Here is an 18,101-nt window from a genome sequence, read left to right on the forward strand (position 1 = left end):
TCGACAGTGGGGAAATTTAGTACTACACGACACAGTGAGAAAGTTTAGTACTACACGGGACAGTGGGGAAGTTTAGTACTACACTCAACAGTGTGAAAGTTTCGTACTACACGGGACAGTGGGGAAGTTTAGTACTACACGGGGTCGTGGGGATGTTAAGTACTACACTCGATAGTGGGGAAGTTTAGTACTACACTCGACAGTGGGGAAGTTTAGTGCTACACGGGGCAGTGGGGAAGTTAAGTACTACACGGGACAGCGGGGAAATTTAGTAGTACACGGGACAGTGGGGAAATTTAGTACTGCATAGGACAGTGGGGAAATTTAGTACTACACGGCACAGTGAGGAAGTTTAGTACTGCACGGGACAGTGGGGAAGTTTAGTACGACACTCAACAGTGTGGAAGTTTAGTACTACACGGGAGACTGGGGAAGTTTAGTACTACACGGGACAGTGGGGATGTTAAGTACAACACTCGACAGTGGGGAAGTTTAGTACTACACTCGACATTGGGGAAGTTTAGTACTACACTCAACAGTGGGGAAGTTTAGTACTACATGGGACAGTGGGGAAGTTTAGTACGACATGGGACAGTCGGGAAGTTTAGTACTACAGTCGACAGTGGGGAAGTTTAGTACTACATGGGGCAGTGGGGAAGTTTAGTAGTACACGGGACAGTCGGGAAATTTAGTACTACACGGGACAGTGTGGAAGTTTAGTACTACACGGGACAGTGGGGAAGTTTAGTACTACACTCAACAGTGTGGAAGTTTAGTACTACACGGGACAGTGGGGAAGTTTAGTACTACACGGGACAGTGAGAATGTTTAGTACTATGCTGGACAGTGGGGAAGTTTAGTACTAAACAGGACAGTGGGGATATTTAGTACGACACGGGACAGTGGGGAAGTTAAGTACTACACTCAACAGTGGGGAAGTTTAGTACTACATGGAGCAGTGGGGAAGTTTAGTAGCACACGGGACAGTGGGGAAGTTTCGTACTCCACAGGACAGTGAGGCAGTTTAGTGCTACACGGGACAGTGGGAAAGTTTAGTACTACACTCAACAGTGTGGAAGTTTCGTACTACACGGGACAGTGGGGAAGTTTAGTACGACACGGGACATGGGGGTGTTAAGTACTACATTCGACAGTGGGGAATTTAGTAGTACACTTAACAGTGGGGAAGTTTAGTACTACATGGGACAGTGGGGAAGTTTAGTACTACACGGCACAGTGCGGAAGTTTAGTACGACACGGCACAGTGCGGAAGTTTAGTACGACACGGGACAGTGGGGAAGTTTAGTACTACACTCAACAGTGTGGAAGTTTCGTACTACACGGGACAGTGGGGAAGTTTAGTACTACACAGGGCAGTGGGGATGTTAAGTACTACACTCAACAGTGGGGAAGTTTAGTACTACACTCGACAGTGGGGAAGTTTTGTGCTACACGGGGCAGTGGGGAAGTTAAGTACTACACGGGACAGCGGGGAAATTTAGTAGTACACGGGACAGTGGGGAAATTTAGTACTGCACAGGACAGTGGGGAAGTTTAGTACTACACGGCACAGTGAGGAAGTTTAGTACTACACGGGACAGTGGGGAAGTTTAGTACTACACTCAACAGTGTGGAAGTTTAGTACTACACGGGAGAGTAGGGAAATTTAGTACCGCACGGGAGAGTGGGGATGTTAAGTACTACACTCGACAGTGGGGAAGTTTAGTACTACACGGGGCAGTGGGGAAGTTAAGTACTACACGGGACAGCGGGGTTGTTTAGTAGTACACGGGACAGTGGGGAAATTTAGTACTGCACGGGACAGTGGGGAAATTTAATACTACGCAGAACAGTGGGGAAGTATGGTAGTACAGTCGAGAGTGAGGAAGTTTAGCACTACACGGGACAGTTGGGAAGTTTAGTACTACACAGGACAGTGGGGAAGTTTAGTACTACATGGGTCAGTGAGGACGTTTAGTACTACATGGGACAGTGGGGAAGTTTAGTACTATACGAGGCAGTGTGGAAGTTTAGTACTACACGGGACAGTGAGGAAGTTTAATACTATGCTGGACAGTGGGGAGGTTTAGTACTACACAGGACAGTGGGGATGTTTAGTACTACACGGACAGTAGGGAAGTTTAGTACTACACGGGACAGTGGGAACGTTTAGTACTACACTCAACAGTTGGGAAGTTTAGTACTACACAACCCAGTGAGGAAGTTTAGTACTACACGTGACAGTGGGGAAGTTTAGTATTACATGGGACAGTGGGGATGTTAAATACCACACTCAACAGTGGGGAAGTTTTGTACTACACTCGACAGTGGGGCAGTTTAGTACTACACGGGGCAGTGGGGAAGTTAAGTACTACACGGGACAGCGGGGAATTTTAGTAGTATACGGGACAGTGGGGAAATTTAGTATTTTACGGGACAGTGGGGAAATTTAATACTACACAGAACAGTGGGGAGGTTTGGTACTACATGCGAGAGTGAGGAAGTTTAGCACTATACGGGACAGTTGGGAAGTTTAGTACCACACAGGACAGTGGGGAAGTTTAGTACTACACGGGTCAGTGAAGACGTTTAGTACTACATGGGACAGTGGGGAAGTTTAGTACTACATGAGGCAGTGGTAAAGTTTAGTACTCCACGGGACATAAGGGAAGTTTAGTACTACACGGGACAGTGAGGAAGTTTAGTACTATGCTGGACAGTGGGGAAGTTTCATACTACACAGGACAGTGGGGATGTTTAGTACTACACGGGACAGTAGGGAAGTTTAGTACTACACACAACAGTGGGGAAGTTTCGTACTACATGGGACAGTGCCGGAAGTTTAGTACGACACGGGACAGTGGGGAAATTTAGTACTACAATCGACAGTGGGGAAGTTTAGTACTACATGGGGCAGTGGGGAAGTTTAGTACTACACAGGACAGTCGGGAAGTTTAGTACTGCACTCGACAGTGGGGAAGTTTAGTACTACATAGGGCAGTGGGGAAGTTTAGTAGTACACGGGACAGTCGGGAAATTTAGTACTACACGGAACAGTGTGGAAGTTTTGTTCTACACGGGACAGTGGGGAAGTTTAGTACTACACGGCACAGTGAGGCAGTTTAGTACTACACGGGACAGTGGGAAAGTTTAGTACTACACTCAACAGTGTGGAAGTTTACTACCACACGGGACAGTGGGGAAGTTTAGTACTACACGGGACAGTGGGGAAGTTTAGTACTACACGGGACAGTGGGTACGTTTAGTACTACACGGCACAGTGAGGAAGTTTAGTACTGCACGGGACAGTGGGGAAATTTACTACTACACGGGGCAGTGGGGATGTTAAGTACTACACTCGACAGTGGGAAAGTTTAGTACTACACTCGACAGTGGGGAAGTTAAGTACGACACGTAACAGCGGGGAAATTTAGAAGTACATGGACAGTGGGGAAATTTAGTACTGCACAGGACAGTGGGGAAATTTAGTACTACATGGCACAGTGAGGAAGTTTAGTACTACACGGGACAGTGGCGAAGTTTAGTACTACACGGGAGAGTGGGGATGTTTAGTACTACACGGGACAGTGGGGATGTTAAGTACAACACTCGACAGTGGGGAGGTTTAGTACTACACGGGGCAGTGGGGAAGTTAAGTACGACACGGGACAGCGGGGAAGTTTAGTAGTACACGGGACAGTGGGGAAATTTAGTACTGCATGGGACAGTGGGGAAATGTAATACTACACAGAACAGTGGGGAAGTATGGTACTACAGTCGAGAGTAAGGAAGTTTCGTACTACACGGGACAATTGGGAAGTTTAGTACTACACGGGACAGTGGGGAAGTTTAGTACTACACGGGTCAGTGAGGATGTTTAGTACTACACGGGACAGTGAGGAAGTTTAGTACTACACGAGGCAGTGGGGAAGTTTCGTACTCCACGGGACAGTGGGGAAGTTTAGTACTACACGGGACAGTGAGAATGTTTAGTACTATGCTGGACAGTTGGGAAGTTTAGTACTAAACAGGACAGTGGGGATATTTAGTACGACCCGGGACAGTGGGGAAGTTAAGTACTACACTCAACAGTGGGGAAGTTTAGTACTACATGGAGCAGTGGGGAAGTTTAGTAGCACACGGGACAGTGGGGAAGTTTCGTACTCCACAGGACAGTGAGGCAGTTTAGTACTACACGGGACAGTGGGAAAGTTTAGTACTACACTCAACAGTGTGGAAGTTTAGTACTACACGGGACAGTGGGGAAGTTTAGTACGACACGGGACATGGGGATGTTAAGTACTACATTCGACAGTGGGGAATTTAGTAGTACACTTAACAGTGGGGAAGTTTAGTACTACATGGGACAGTGGGGAAGTTTAGTACTACACGGCACAGTGCGGAAGTTTAGTACGACACGGCACAGTGCGGAAGTTTAGTACGACACGGGACAGTGGGGAAGTTTAGTACTACACTCAACAGTGTGGAAGTTTCGTACTACACGGGACAGTGGGGAAGTTTAGTACTACACAGGGCAGTGGGGATGTTAAGTACTACACTCAACAGTGGGGAAGTTTAGTACTACACTCGACAGTGGGGAAGTTTTGTGCTACACGGGGCAGTGGGGAAGTTAAGTACTACACGGGACAGCGGGGAAATTTAGTAGTACACGGGACAGTGGGGAAATTTAGTACTGCACAGGACAGTGGGGAAGTTTAGTACTACACGGCACAGTGAGGAAGTTTAGTACTACACGGGACAGTGGGGAAGTTTAGTACTACACTCAACAGTGTGGAAGTTTAGTACTACACGGGAGAGTAGGGAAATTTAGTACCGCACGGGAGAGTGGGGATGTTAAGTACTACACTCGACAGTGGGGAAGTTTAGTACTACACGGGGCAGTGGGGAAGTTAAGTACTACACGGGACAGCGGGGTTGTTTAGTAGTACACGGGACAGTGGGGAAATTTAGTACTGCACGGGACAGTGGGGAAATTTAATACTACGCAGAACAGTGGGGAAGTATGGTAGTACAGTCGAGAGTGAGGAAGTTTAGCACTACACGGGACAGTTGGGAAGTTTAGTACTACACAGGACAGTGGGGAAGTTTCGTACTACACGGGACAGTGGGGATGTTAAGTGCTACACTCGACAGTGGGGAAGTTTAGTACTACACGGGACAGTGGGGAAGTTTAGTACTACACGGGTTAGTGAGGACGTTTAGTACTACACGGGACAGTGAGGAAGTTTAGTACTACACGAGGCAGTGGGGAAGTTTCGTACTCCACGGGACAGTGGGGAAGTTTAGTATTACACAGGACAGTGAGAATGTTTAGTACTATGCTGGACAGTGGGGAAGTCTAGTACTACACAGGACAGTGGGGATGTTTAGTACGACACGGGAGAGTGGGGAAGTTTAGTACTACACTCAACAGTGGGGAAGTTTAGTACTACATGGAGCAGTGGGGAAGTTTAGTAGCACACGGGACAGTGGGGAAATTTAGTACTACACGGCACGGTGAGGAAGTTTAGTACTACACGGGACAGTGGGGAAGTTTAGTACTACACTCAACAGTGTGGAAGTTTCGTACTACACGGGACAGTGGGGAAGTTTAGTATTACACGGGGCAGTGGGGATGTTAAGTACTACACTCAACAGTGGGGAAGTTTAGTACTACACTCGACAGTGGGGAAGTTTAATGCTACACGGGGCAGTGGGGAAGTTACGTACTACACGGGACAGCGGGGAAATTTAGTGGTACACGGGACAGTGGGGAAATTTAGTGCTGCACAGGACAGTGGGCAAATTTAATACTACACAGAACAGTGGGGAAGTTTGGTACTACAGTCGAGAGTGGGGAAGTTTAGTACTACACGGGACAGTGGGGAAGTTTCGTACTACACGGGACAGTGGGGATGTTAAGTGATACACTCGACAGTGGGGAAGTTTAGTACTACTTTCGACAGTGGGGAAGTTTAGTACTACACGGAACAGTGGGGAAGTTTAGTACTACACTCGACAGTGGGGAAATTTAGTACTACACGACACAGTGAGAAAGTTTAGTACTACACGGGACAGTGGGGAAGTTTAGTACTACACTCAACAGTGTGAAAGTTTCGTACTACACGGGACAGTGGGGAAGTTTAGTACTACACGGGGTCGTGGGGATGTTAAGTACTACACTCGATAGTGGGGAAGTTTAGTACTACACTCGACAGTGGGGAAGTTTAGTGCTACACGGGGCAGTGGGGAAGTTAAGTACTACACGGGACAGCGGGGAAATTTAGTAGTACACGGGACAGTGGGGAAATTTAGTACTGCATAGGACAGTGGGGAAATTTAGTACTACACGGCACAGTGAGGAAGTTTAGTACTGCACGGGACAGTGGGGAAGTTTAGTACGACACTCAACAGTGTGGAAGTTTAGTACTACACGGGAGACTGGGGAAGTTTAGTACTACACGGGACAGTGGGGATGTTAAGTACAACACTCGACAGTGGGGAAGTTTAGTACTACACTCGACATTGGGGAAGTTTAGTACTACACTCAACAGTGGGGAAGTTTAGTACTACATGGGACAGTGGGGAAGTTTAGTACGACATGGGACAGTCGGGAAGTTTAGTACTACAGTCGACAGTGGGGAAGTTTAGTACTACATGGGGCAGTGGGGAAGTTTAGTAGTACACGGGACAGTCGGGAAATTTAGTACTACACGGGACAGTGTGGAAGTTTAGTACTACACGGGACAGTGGGGAAGTTTAGTACTACACTCAACAGTGTGGAAGTTTAGTACTACACGGGACAGTGGGGAAGTTTAGTACTACACGGGACAGTGAGAATGTTTAGTACTATGCTGGACAGTGGGGAAGTTTAGTACTAAACAGGACAGTGGGGATATTTAGTACGACACGGGACAGTGGGGAAGTTAAGTACTACACTCAACAGTGGGGAAGTTTAGTACTACATGGAGCAGTGGGGAAGTTTAGTAGCACACGGGACAGTGGGGAAGTTTCGTACTCCACAGGACAGTGAGGCAGTTTAGTACTACACGGGACAGTGGGAAAGTTTAGTACTACACTCAACAGTGTGGAAGTTTAGTACTACACGGGACAGTGGGGAAGTTTAGTACGACACGGGACATGGGGATGTTAAGTACTACATTCGACAGTGGGGAATTTAGTAGTACACTTAACAGTGGGGAAGTTTAGTACTACATGGGACAGTGGGGAAGTTTAGTACTACACGGCACAGTGCGGAAGTTTAGTACGACACGGCACAGTGCGGAAGTTTAGTACGACACGGGACAGTGGGGAAGTTTAGTACTACACTCAACAGTGTGGAAGTTTCGTACTACACGGGACAGTGGGGAAGTTTAGTACTACACAGGGCAGTGGGGATGTTAAGTACTACACTCAACAGTGGGGAAGTTTAGTACTACACTCGACAGTGGGGAAGTTTTGTGCTACACGGGGCAGTGGGGAAGTTAAGTACTACACGGGACAGCGGGGAAATTTAGTAGTACACGGGACAGTGGGGAAATTTAGTACTGCACAGGACAGTGGGGAAGTTTAGTACTACACGGCACAGTGAGGAAGTTTAGTACTACACGGGACAGTGGGGAAGTTTAGTACTACACTCAACAGTGTGGAAGTTTAGTACTACACGGGAGAGTAGGGAAATTTAGTACCGCACGGGAGAGTGGGGATGTTAAGTACTACACTCGACAGTGGGGAAGTTTAGTACTACACGGGGCAGTGGGGAAGTTAAGTACTACACGGGACAGCGGGGTTGTTTAGTAGTACACGGGACAGTGGGGAAATTTAGTACTGCACGGGACAGTGGGGAAATTTAATACTACGCAGAACAGTGGGGAAGTATGGTAGTACAGTCGAGAGTGAGGAAGTTTAGCACTACACGGGACAGTTGGGAAGTTTAGTACTACACAGGACAGTGGGGAAGTTTAGTACTACATGGGTCAGTGAGGACGTTTAGTACTACATGGGACAGTGGGGAAGTTTAGTACTATACGAGGCAGTGGGGAAGTTTAGTACTACACGGGACAGTGAGGAAGTTTAATACTATGCTGGACAGTGGGGAGGTTTAGTACTACACAGGACAGTGGGGATGTTTAGTACTACACGGACAGTAGGGAAGTTTAGTACTACACGGGACAGTGGGAACATTTAGTACTACACTCAACAGTTGGGAAGTTTAGTACTACACAACCCAGTGAGGAAGTTTAGTACTACACGGGACAGTGGGGAAGTTTAGTATTACATGGGACAGTGGGGATGTTAAATACCACACTCAACAGTGGGGAAGTTTAGTACTACACTCGACAGTGGGGCAGTTTAGTACTACACGGGGCAGTGGGGAAGTTAAGTACTACACGGGACAGCGGGGAATTTTAGTAGTACACGGGACAGTGGGGAAATTTAGTATTTTACGGGACAGTGGGGAAATTTAATACTACACAGAACAGTGGGGAGGTTTGGTACTACATGCGAGAGTGAGGAAGTTTAGCACTATACGGGACAGTTGGGAAGTTTAGTACCACACAGGACAGTGGGGAAGTTTAGTACTACACGGGTCAGTGAAGACGTTTAGTACTACATGGGACAGTGGGGAAGTTTAGTACTACATGAGGCAGTGGTAAAGTTTAGTACTCCACGGGACATAAGGGAAGTTTAGTACTACACGGGACAGTGAGGAAGTTTAGTACTATGCTGGACAGTGGGGAAGTTTCATACTACACAGGACAGTGGGGATGTTTAGTACTACACGGGACAGTAGGGAAGTTTAGTACTACACACAACAGTGGGGAAGTTTCGTACTACATGGGACAGTGCCGGAAGTTTAGTACGACACGGGACAGTGGGGAAATTTAGTACTACAATCGACAGTGGGGAAGTTTAGTACTACATGGGGCAGTGGGGAAGTTTAGTACTACACAGGACAGTCGGGAAGTTTAGTACTGCACTCGACAGTGGGGAAGTTTAGTACTACATAGGGCAGTGGGGAAGTTTAGTAGTACACGGGACAGTCGGGAAATTTAGTACTACACGGAACAGTGTGGAAGTTTTGTTCTACACGGGACAGTGGGGAAGTTTAGTACTACACGGCACAGTGAGGCAGTTTAGTACTACACGGGACAGTGGGAAAGTTTAGTACTACACTCAACAGTGTGGAAGTTTACTACCACACGGGACAGTGGGGAAGTTTAGTACTACACGGGACAGTGGGGAAGTTTAGTACTACACGGGACAGTGGGTACGTTTAGTACTACACGGCACAGTGAGGAAGTTTAGTACTGCACGGGACAGTGGGGAAGTTTACTACTACACGGGGCAGTGGGGATGTTAAGTACTACACTCGACAGTGGGGAAGTTTAGTACTACACTCGACAGTGGGGAAGTTAAGTATGACACGTAACAGCGGGGAAATTTAGAAGTACATGGACAGTGGGGAAATTTAGTACTGCACAGGACAGTGGGGAAATTTAGTACTACATGGCACAGTGAGGAAGTTTAGTACTACACGGGACAGTGGCGAAGTTTAGTACTACACGGGAGAGTGGGGATGTTTAGTACTACACGGGACAGTGGGGATGTTAAGTACAACACTCGACAGTGGGGAGGTTTAGTACTACACGGGGCAGTGGGGAAGTTAAGTACGACACGGGACAGCGGGGAAGTTTAGTAGTACACGGGACAGTGGGGAAATTTAGTACTGCATGGGACAGTGGGGAAATGTAATACTACACAGAACAGTGGGGAAGTATGGTACTACAGTCGAGAGTAAGGAAGTTTCGTACTACACGGGACAATTGGGAAGTTTAGTACTACACGGGACAGTGGGGAAGTTTAGTACTACACGGGTCAGTGAGGATGTTTAGTACTACACGGGACAGTGAGGAAGTTTAGTACTACACGAGGCAGTGGGGAAGTTTCGTACTCCACGGGACAGTGGGGAAGTTTAGTACTACACGGGACAGTGAGAATGTTTAGTACTATGCTGGACAGTTGGGAAGTTTAGTACTAAACAGGACAGTGGGGATATTTAGTACGACACGGGACAGTGGGGAAGTTAAGTACTACACTCAACAGTGGGGAAGTTTAGTACTACATGGAGCAGTGGGGAAGTTTAGTAGCACACGGGACAGTGGGGAAGTTTCGTACTCCACAGGACAGTGAGGCAGTTTAGTACTACACGGGACAGTGTGAAAGTTTAGTACTACACTCAACAGTGTGGAAGTTTAGTACTACACGGGACAGTGGGGAAGTTTAGTACGACACGGGACATGGGGATGTTAAGTACTACATTCGACAGTGGGGAATTTAGTAGTACACTTAACAGTGGGGAAGTTTAGTACTACATGGGACAGTGGGGAAGTTTAGTACTACACGGCACAGTGCGGAAGTTTAGTACGACACGGCACAGTGCGGAAGTTTAGTACGACACGGGACAGTGGGGAAGTTTAGTACTACACTCAACAGTGTGGAAGTTTCGTACTACACGGGACAGTGGGGAAGTTTAGTACTACACAGGGCAGTGGGGATGTTAAGTACTACACTCGACAGTGGGGAAGTTTAGTACTACACTCGACAGTGGGGAAGTTTTGTGCTACACGGGGCAGTGGGGAAGTTAAGTACTACACGGGACAGCGGGGAAATTTAGTAGTACACGGGACAGTGGGGAAATTTAGTACTGCACAGGACAGTGGGGAAGTTTAGTACTACACGGCACAGTGAGGAAGTTTAGTACTACACGGGACAGTGGGGAAGTTTAGTACTACACTCAACAGTGTGGAAGTTTAGTACTACACGGGAGAGTAGGGAAATTTAGTACCGCACGGGAGAGTGGGGATGTTAAGTACTACACTCGACAGTGGGGAAGTTTAGTACTACACGGGGCAGTGGGGAAGTTAAGTACTACACGGGACAGCGGGGTTGTTTAGTAGTACACGGGACAGTGGGGAAATTTAGTACTGCACGGGACAGTGGGGAAATTTAATACTACGCAGAACAGTGGGGAAGTATGGTAGTACAGTCGAGAGTGAGGAAGTCTAGCACTACACGGGACAGTTGGGAAGTTTAGTACTACACAGGACAGTGGGGAAGTTTCGTACTACACGGGACAGTGGGGATGTTAAGTGCTACACTCGACAGTGGGGAAGTTTAGTACTACACGGGACAGTGGGGAAGTTTAGTACTACACGGGTTAGTGAGGACGTTTAGTACTACACGGGACAGTGAGGAAGTTTAGTACTACACGAGGCAGTGGGGAAGTTTCGTACTCCACGGGACAGTGGGGAAGTTTAGTATTACACAGGACAGTGAGAATGTTTAGTACTATGCTGGACAGTGGGGAAGTCTAGTACTACACAGGACAGTGGGGATGTTTAGTACGACACGGGAGAGTGGGGAAGTTTAGTACTACACTCAACAGTGGGGAAGTTTAGTACTACATGGAGCAGTGGGGAAGTTTAGTAGCACACGGGACAGTGGGGAAATTTAGTACTACACGGCACGGTGAGGAAGTTTAGTACTACACGGGACAGTGGGGAAGTTTAGTACTACACTCAACAGTGTGGAAGTTTCGTACTACACGGGACAGTGGGGAAGTTTAGTATTACACGGGGCAGTGGGGATGTTAAGTACTACACTCAACAGTGGGGAAGTTTAGTACTACACTCGACAGTGGGGAAGTTTAATGCTACACGGGGCAGTGGGGAAGTTACGTACTACACGGGACAGCGGGGAAATTTAGTGGTACACGGGACAGTGGGGAAATTTAGTGCTGCACAGGACAGTGGGCAAATTTAATACTACACAGAACAGTAGGGAAGTTTGGTACTACAGTCGAGAGTGGGGAAGTTTAGTACTACACGGGACAGTGGGGAAGTTTCGTACTACACGGGACAGTGGGGATGTTAAGTGCTACACTCGACAGTGGGGAAGTTTAGTACTACTCTCGACAGTGGGGAAGTTTAGTACTACACGGAACAGTGGGGAAGTTTAGTACTACACTCGACAGTGGGGAAATTTAGTACTACACGACACAGTGAGAAAGTTTAGTACTACACGGGACAGTGGGGAAGTTTAGTACTACACTCAACAGTGTGAAAGTTTCGTACTACACGGGACAGTGGGGAAGTTTAGTACTACACGGGGTCGTGGGGATGTTAAGTACTACACGGGACAGCGGGGAAATTTAGTAGTACACGGGACAGTGGGGAAATTTAGTACTGCATAGGACAGTGGGGAAATTTAGTACTACACGGCACAGTGAGGAAGTTTAGTACTGCACGGGACAGTGGGGAAGTTTAGTACGACACTCAACAGTGTGGAAGTTTAGTACTACACGGGAGACTGGGGAAGTTTAGTACTACACGGGACAGTGGGGATGTTAAGTACAACACTCGACAGTGGGGAAGTTTAGTACTACACTCGACATTGGGGAAGTTTAGTACTACACTCAACAGTGGGGAAGTTTAGTACTACATGGGACAGTGGGGAAGTTTAGTACGACATGGGACAGTCGGGAAGTTTAGTACTACAGTCGACAGTGGGGAAGTTTAGTGCTACACGGGGCAGTGGGGAAGTTAAGTACTACACGGGACAGCGGGGAAATTTAGTAGTACACGGGACAGTGGGGAAATTTAGTACTGCATAGGACAGTGGGGAAATTTAGTACTACACGGCACAGTGAGGAAGTTTAGTACTGCACGGGACAGTGGGGAAGTTTAGTACGACACTCAACAGTGTGGAAGTTTAGTACTACACGGGAGACTGGGGAAGTTTAGTACTACACGGGACAGTGGGGATGTTAAGTACAACACTCGACAGTGGGGAAGTTTAGTACTACACTCGACATTGGGGAAGTTTAGTACTACACTCAACAGTGGGGAAGTTTAGTACTACATGGGACAGTGGGGAAGTTTAGTACGACATGGGACAGTCGGGAAGTTTAGTACTACAGTCGACAGTGGGGAAGTTTAGTACTACATGGGGCAGTGGGGAAGTTTAGTAGTACACGGGACAGTCGGGAAATTTAGTACTACACGGGACAGTGTGGAAGTTTAGTACTACACGGGACAGTGGGGAAGTTTAGTACTACACTCAACAGTGTGGAAGTTTAGTACTACACGGGACAGTGGGGAAGTTTAGTACTACACGGGACAGTGGGGATGTTAAGTACTACACTCGACAGTGGGGAAGTTTAGTACTACACTCGACAGTGGGGAAGTTTAGTACTACACGGGACAGTGGGGAAGTTTAGTAGTACACGGGACAGTGGGGAAATTTAGTACTGCACGGGACAGTGGGGAAATTTACTACTACACAGAACAGTGGGGAAGTTTGGTACTACAGTCGAGAGTGAGGAAGTTTAGTACTACACGGGACATTTGGGAAGTTTAGTACTACACGGGACAGTGGGGAAGTTTAGTACTACACGGGTCAGTGAGGATGTTTAGTACTACACGGGACAGTGAGGAAGTTTAGTACTACACGAGGCAGTGGGGAAGTTTCGTACTCCACGGGACAGTGGGGAAGTTTAGTACTACACGGGACAGTGAGAATGTTTAGTACTATGCTGGACAGTTGGGAAGTTTAGTACTAAACAGGACAGTGGGGATATTTAGTACGACCCGGGACAGTGGGGAAGTTAAGTACTACACTCAACAGTGGGGAAGTTTAGTACTACATGGAGCAGTGGGGAAGTTTAGTAGCACACGGGACAGTGGGGAAGTTTCGTACTCCACAGGACAGTGAGGCAGTTTAGTACTACACGGGACAGTGTGAAAGTTTAGTACTACACTCAACAGTGTGGAAGTTTAGTACTACACGGGACAGTGGGGAAGTTTAGTACAACACGGGACATGGGGATGTTAAGTACTACATTCGACAGTGGGGAATTTAGTAGTACACTTAACAGTGGGGAAGTTTAGTACTACATGGGACAGTGGGGAAGTTTAGTACTACACGGCACAGTGCGGAAGTTTAGTACGACACGGCACAGTGCGGAAGTTTAGTACGACACGGGACAGTGGGGAAGTTTAGTACTACACTCAACAGTGTGGAAGTTTCGTACTACACGGGACAGTGGGGAAGTTTAGTACTACACAGGGCAGTGGGGATGTTAAGTACTACACTCGACAGTGGGGAAGTTTAGTACTACACTCGACAGTGGGGAAGTTTTGTGCTACACGGGGCAGTGGGGAAGTTAAGTACTACACGGGACAGCGGGGAAATTTAGTAGTACACGGGACAGTGGGGAAATTTAGTACTGCACAGGACAGTGGGGAAGTTTAGTACTACACGGCACAGTGAGGAAGTTTAGTACTACACGGGACAGTGGGGAAGTTTAGTACTACACTCAACAGTGTGGAAGTTTAGTACTACACGGGAGAGTAGGGAAATTTAGTACCGCACGGGAGAGTGGGGATGTTAAGTACTACACTCGACAGTGGGGAAGTTTAGTACTACACGGGGCAGTGGGGAAGTTAAGTACTACACGGGACAGCGGGGTTGTTTAGTAGTACACGGGACAGTGGGGAAATTTAGTACTGCACGGGACAGTGGGGAAATTTAATAGTACGCAGAACAGTGGGGAAGTATGGTAGTACAGTCGAGAGTGAGGAAGTCTAGCACTACACGGGACAGTTGGGAAGTTTAGTACTACACAGGACAGTGGGGAAGTTTCGTACTACACGGGACAGTGGGGATGTTAAGTGCTACACTCGACAGTGGGGAAGTTTAGTACTACACGGGACAGTGGGGAAGTTTAGTACTACACGGGTTAGTGAGGACGTTTAGTACTACACGGGACAGTGAGGAAGTTTAGTACTACACGAGGCAGTGGGGAAGTTTCGTACTCCACGGGACAGTGGGGAAGTTTAGTATTACACAGGACAGTGAGAATGTTTAGTACTATGCTGGACAGTGGGGAAGTCTAGTACTACACAGGACAGTGGGGATGTTTAGTACGACACGGGAGAGTGGGGAAGTTTAGTACTACACTCAACAGTGGGGAAGTTTAGTACTACATGGAGCAGTGGGGAAGTTTAGTAGCACACGGGACAGTGGGGAAATTTAGTACTACACGGCACGGTGAGGAAGTTTAGTACTACACGGGACAGTGGGGAAGTTTAGTACTACACTCAACAGTGTGGAAGTTTCGTACTACACGGGACAGTGGGGAAGTTTAGTATTACACGGGGCAGTGGGGATGTTAAGTACTACACTCAACAGTGGGGAAGTTTAGTACTACACTCGACAGTGGGGAAGTTTAATGCTACACGGGGCAGTGGGGAAGTTACGTACTACACGGGACAGCGGGGAAATTTAGTGGTACACGGGACAGTGGGGAAATTTAGTGCTGCACAGGACAGTGGGCAAATTTAATACTACACAGAACAGTGGGGAAGTTTGGTACTACAGTCGAGAGTGGGGAAGTTTAGTACTACACGGGACAGTGGGGAAGTTTCGTACTACACGGGACAGTGGGGATGTTAAGTGCTACACTCGACAGTGGGGAAGTTTAGTACTACTCTCGACAGTGGGGAAGTTTAGTACTACACGGAACAGTGGGGAAGTTTAGTACTACACTCGACAGTGGGGAAATTTAGTACTACACGACACAGTGAGAAAGTTTAGTACTACACGGGACAGTGGGGAAGTTTAGTACTACACTCAACAGTGTGAAAGTTTCGTACTACACGGGACAGTGGGGAAGTTTAGTATTACACGGGGTCGTGGGGATGTTAAGTACTACACGGGACAGCGGGGAAATTTAGTAGTACACGGGACAGTGGGGAAATTTAGTACTGCATAGGACAGTGGGGAAATTTAGTACTACACGGCACAGTGAGGAAGTTTAGTACTGCACGGGACAGTGGGGAAGTTTAGTACTGCATAGGACAGTGGGGAAATTTAGTACTACACGGCACAGTGAGGAAGTTTAGTACTGCACGGGACAGTGGGGAAGTTTAGTACGACACTCAACAGTGTGGAAGTTTAGTACTACACGGGAGACTGGGGAAGTTTAGTACTACACGGGACAGTGGGGATGTTAAGTACAACACTCGACAGTGGGGAAGTTTAGTACTACACTCGACATTGGGGAAGTTTAGTACTACACTCAACAGTGGGGAAGTTTAGTACTACATGGGACAGTGGGGAAGTTTAGTACGACATGGGACAGTCGGGAAGTTTAGTACTACAGTCGACAGTGGGGAAGTTTAGTGCTACACGGGGCAGTGGGGAAGTTAAGTACTACACGGGACAGCGGGGAAATTTAGTAGTACACGGGACAGTGGGGAAATTTAGTACTGCATAGGACAGTGGGGAAATTTAGTACTACACGGCACAGTGAGGAAGTTTAGTACTGCACGGGACAGTGGGGAAGTTTAGTACGACACTCAACAGTGTGGAAGTTTAGTACTACACGGGAGACTGGGGAAGTTTAGTACTACACGGGACAGTGGGGATGTTAAGTACAACACTCGACAGTGGGGAAGTTTAGTACTACACTCGACATTGGGGAAGTTTAGTACTACACTCAACAGTTGGGAAGTTTAGTACTACATGGGACAGTGGGGAAGTTTAGTACGACATGGGACAGTCGGGAAGTTTAGTACTACAGTCGACAGTGGGGAAGTTTAGTACTACATGGGGCAGTGGGGAAGTTTAGTAGTACACGGGACAGTCGGGAAATTTAGTACTACACGGGACAGTGTGGAAGTTTAGTACTACACGGGACAGTGGGGAAGTTTAGTACTACACTCAACAGTGTGGAAGTTTAGTACTACACGGGACAGTGGGGAAGTTTAGTACTACACAGGACAGTGGGGATGTTAAGTACTACACTCGACAGTGGGGAAGTTTAGTACTACACTCGACAGTGGGGAAGTTTAGTACTACACGGGACAGTGGGGTAGTTTAGTAGTACACGGGACAGTGGGGAAGTTTAGTACTGCACGGGACAGTGGGGAAATTTACTACTACACAGAACAGTGGGGAAGTTTGGTACTACAGTCGAGAGTGAGGAAGTTTAGTACTACACGGGACATTTGGGAAGTTTAGTACTACACGGGACAGTGGGGAAGTTTAGTACTACACGGGTCAATGAGGATGTTTAGTACTACACGGGACAGTGAGGAAGTTTAGTACTACACGAGGCAGTGGGGAAGTTTCGTACTCCACGGGACAGTGGGGAAGTTTAGTACTACACGGGACAGTGAGAATGTTTAGTACTATGCTGGACAGTTGGGAAGTTTAGTACTAAACAGGACAGTGGGGATATTTAGTACGACACGGGACAGTGGGGAAGTTAAGTACTACACTCAACAGTGGGGAAGTTTAGTACTACATGGAGCAGTGGGGAAGTTTAGTAGCACACGGGACAGTGGGGAAGTTTCGTACTCCACAGGACAGTGAGGCAGTTTAGTACTACACGGGACAGTGGGAAAGTTTAGTACTACACTCAACAGTGTGGAAGTTTAGTACTACACGGGACAGTGGGGAAGTTTAGTACGACACGGGACATGGGGATGTTAAGTACTACACTCGACAGTGGGGAAGTTTAGTACTACACTCGACAGTGGGGAAGTTTAGTACTACACGGGACAGTGGGGAAGTTTAGTAGTACACGGGACAGTGGGGAAATTTAGTACTGCACGGGACAGTGGGGAAATTTACTACTACACAGAACAGTGGGGAAGTTTGGTACTACAGTCGAGAGTGAGGAAGTTTAGTACTACACGGGACATTTGGGAAGTTTAGTACTACACGGGACATTGGGGAAGTTTAGTACTACATGGGTCAGTGAGGACGTTTAATACTGCACGGGACAGTGGGGAAGTTTAGTACTACACGAGGCAGTGGCGAAGTTTCGTACTACACAGGACAGTGAGGAAATTTATTACTACGCTGGACAGTGGGGACGTTTAGTACTACACAGGACAGTGGGGATGTTTAGTACTAGACGGGACAGTCGGGAAGTTTAGTACTGCACGGGACAGTGGGGAAGTTTCGTGCTACACTCTACAGTCTGGTATCCCGCCATTCCCATCTCCATCTGTTTCACCATAATGCAT

Source organism: Pristiophorus japonicus, chromosome 9, assembly GCF_044704955.1.
Source record: "Pristiophorus japonicus isolate sPriJap1 chromosome 9, sPriJap1.hap1, whole genome shotgun sequence".
In the NCBI taxonomy this organism is placed as follows: Eukaryota; Metazoa; Chordata; class Chondrichthyes; family Pristiophoridae; genus Pristiophorus; species Pristiophorus japonicus.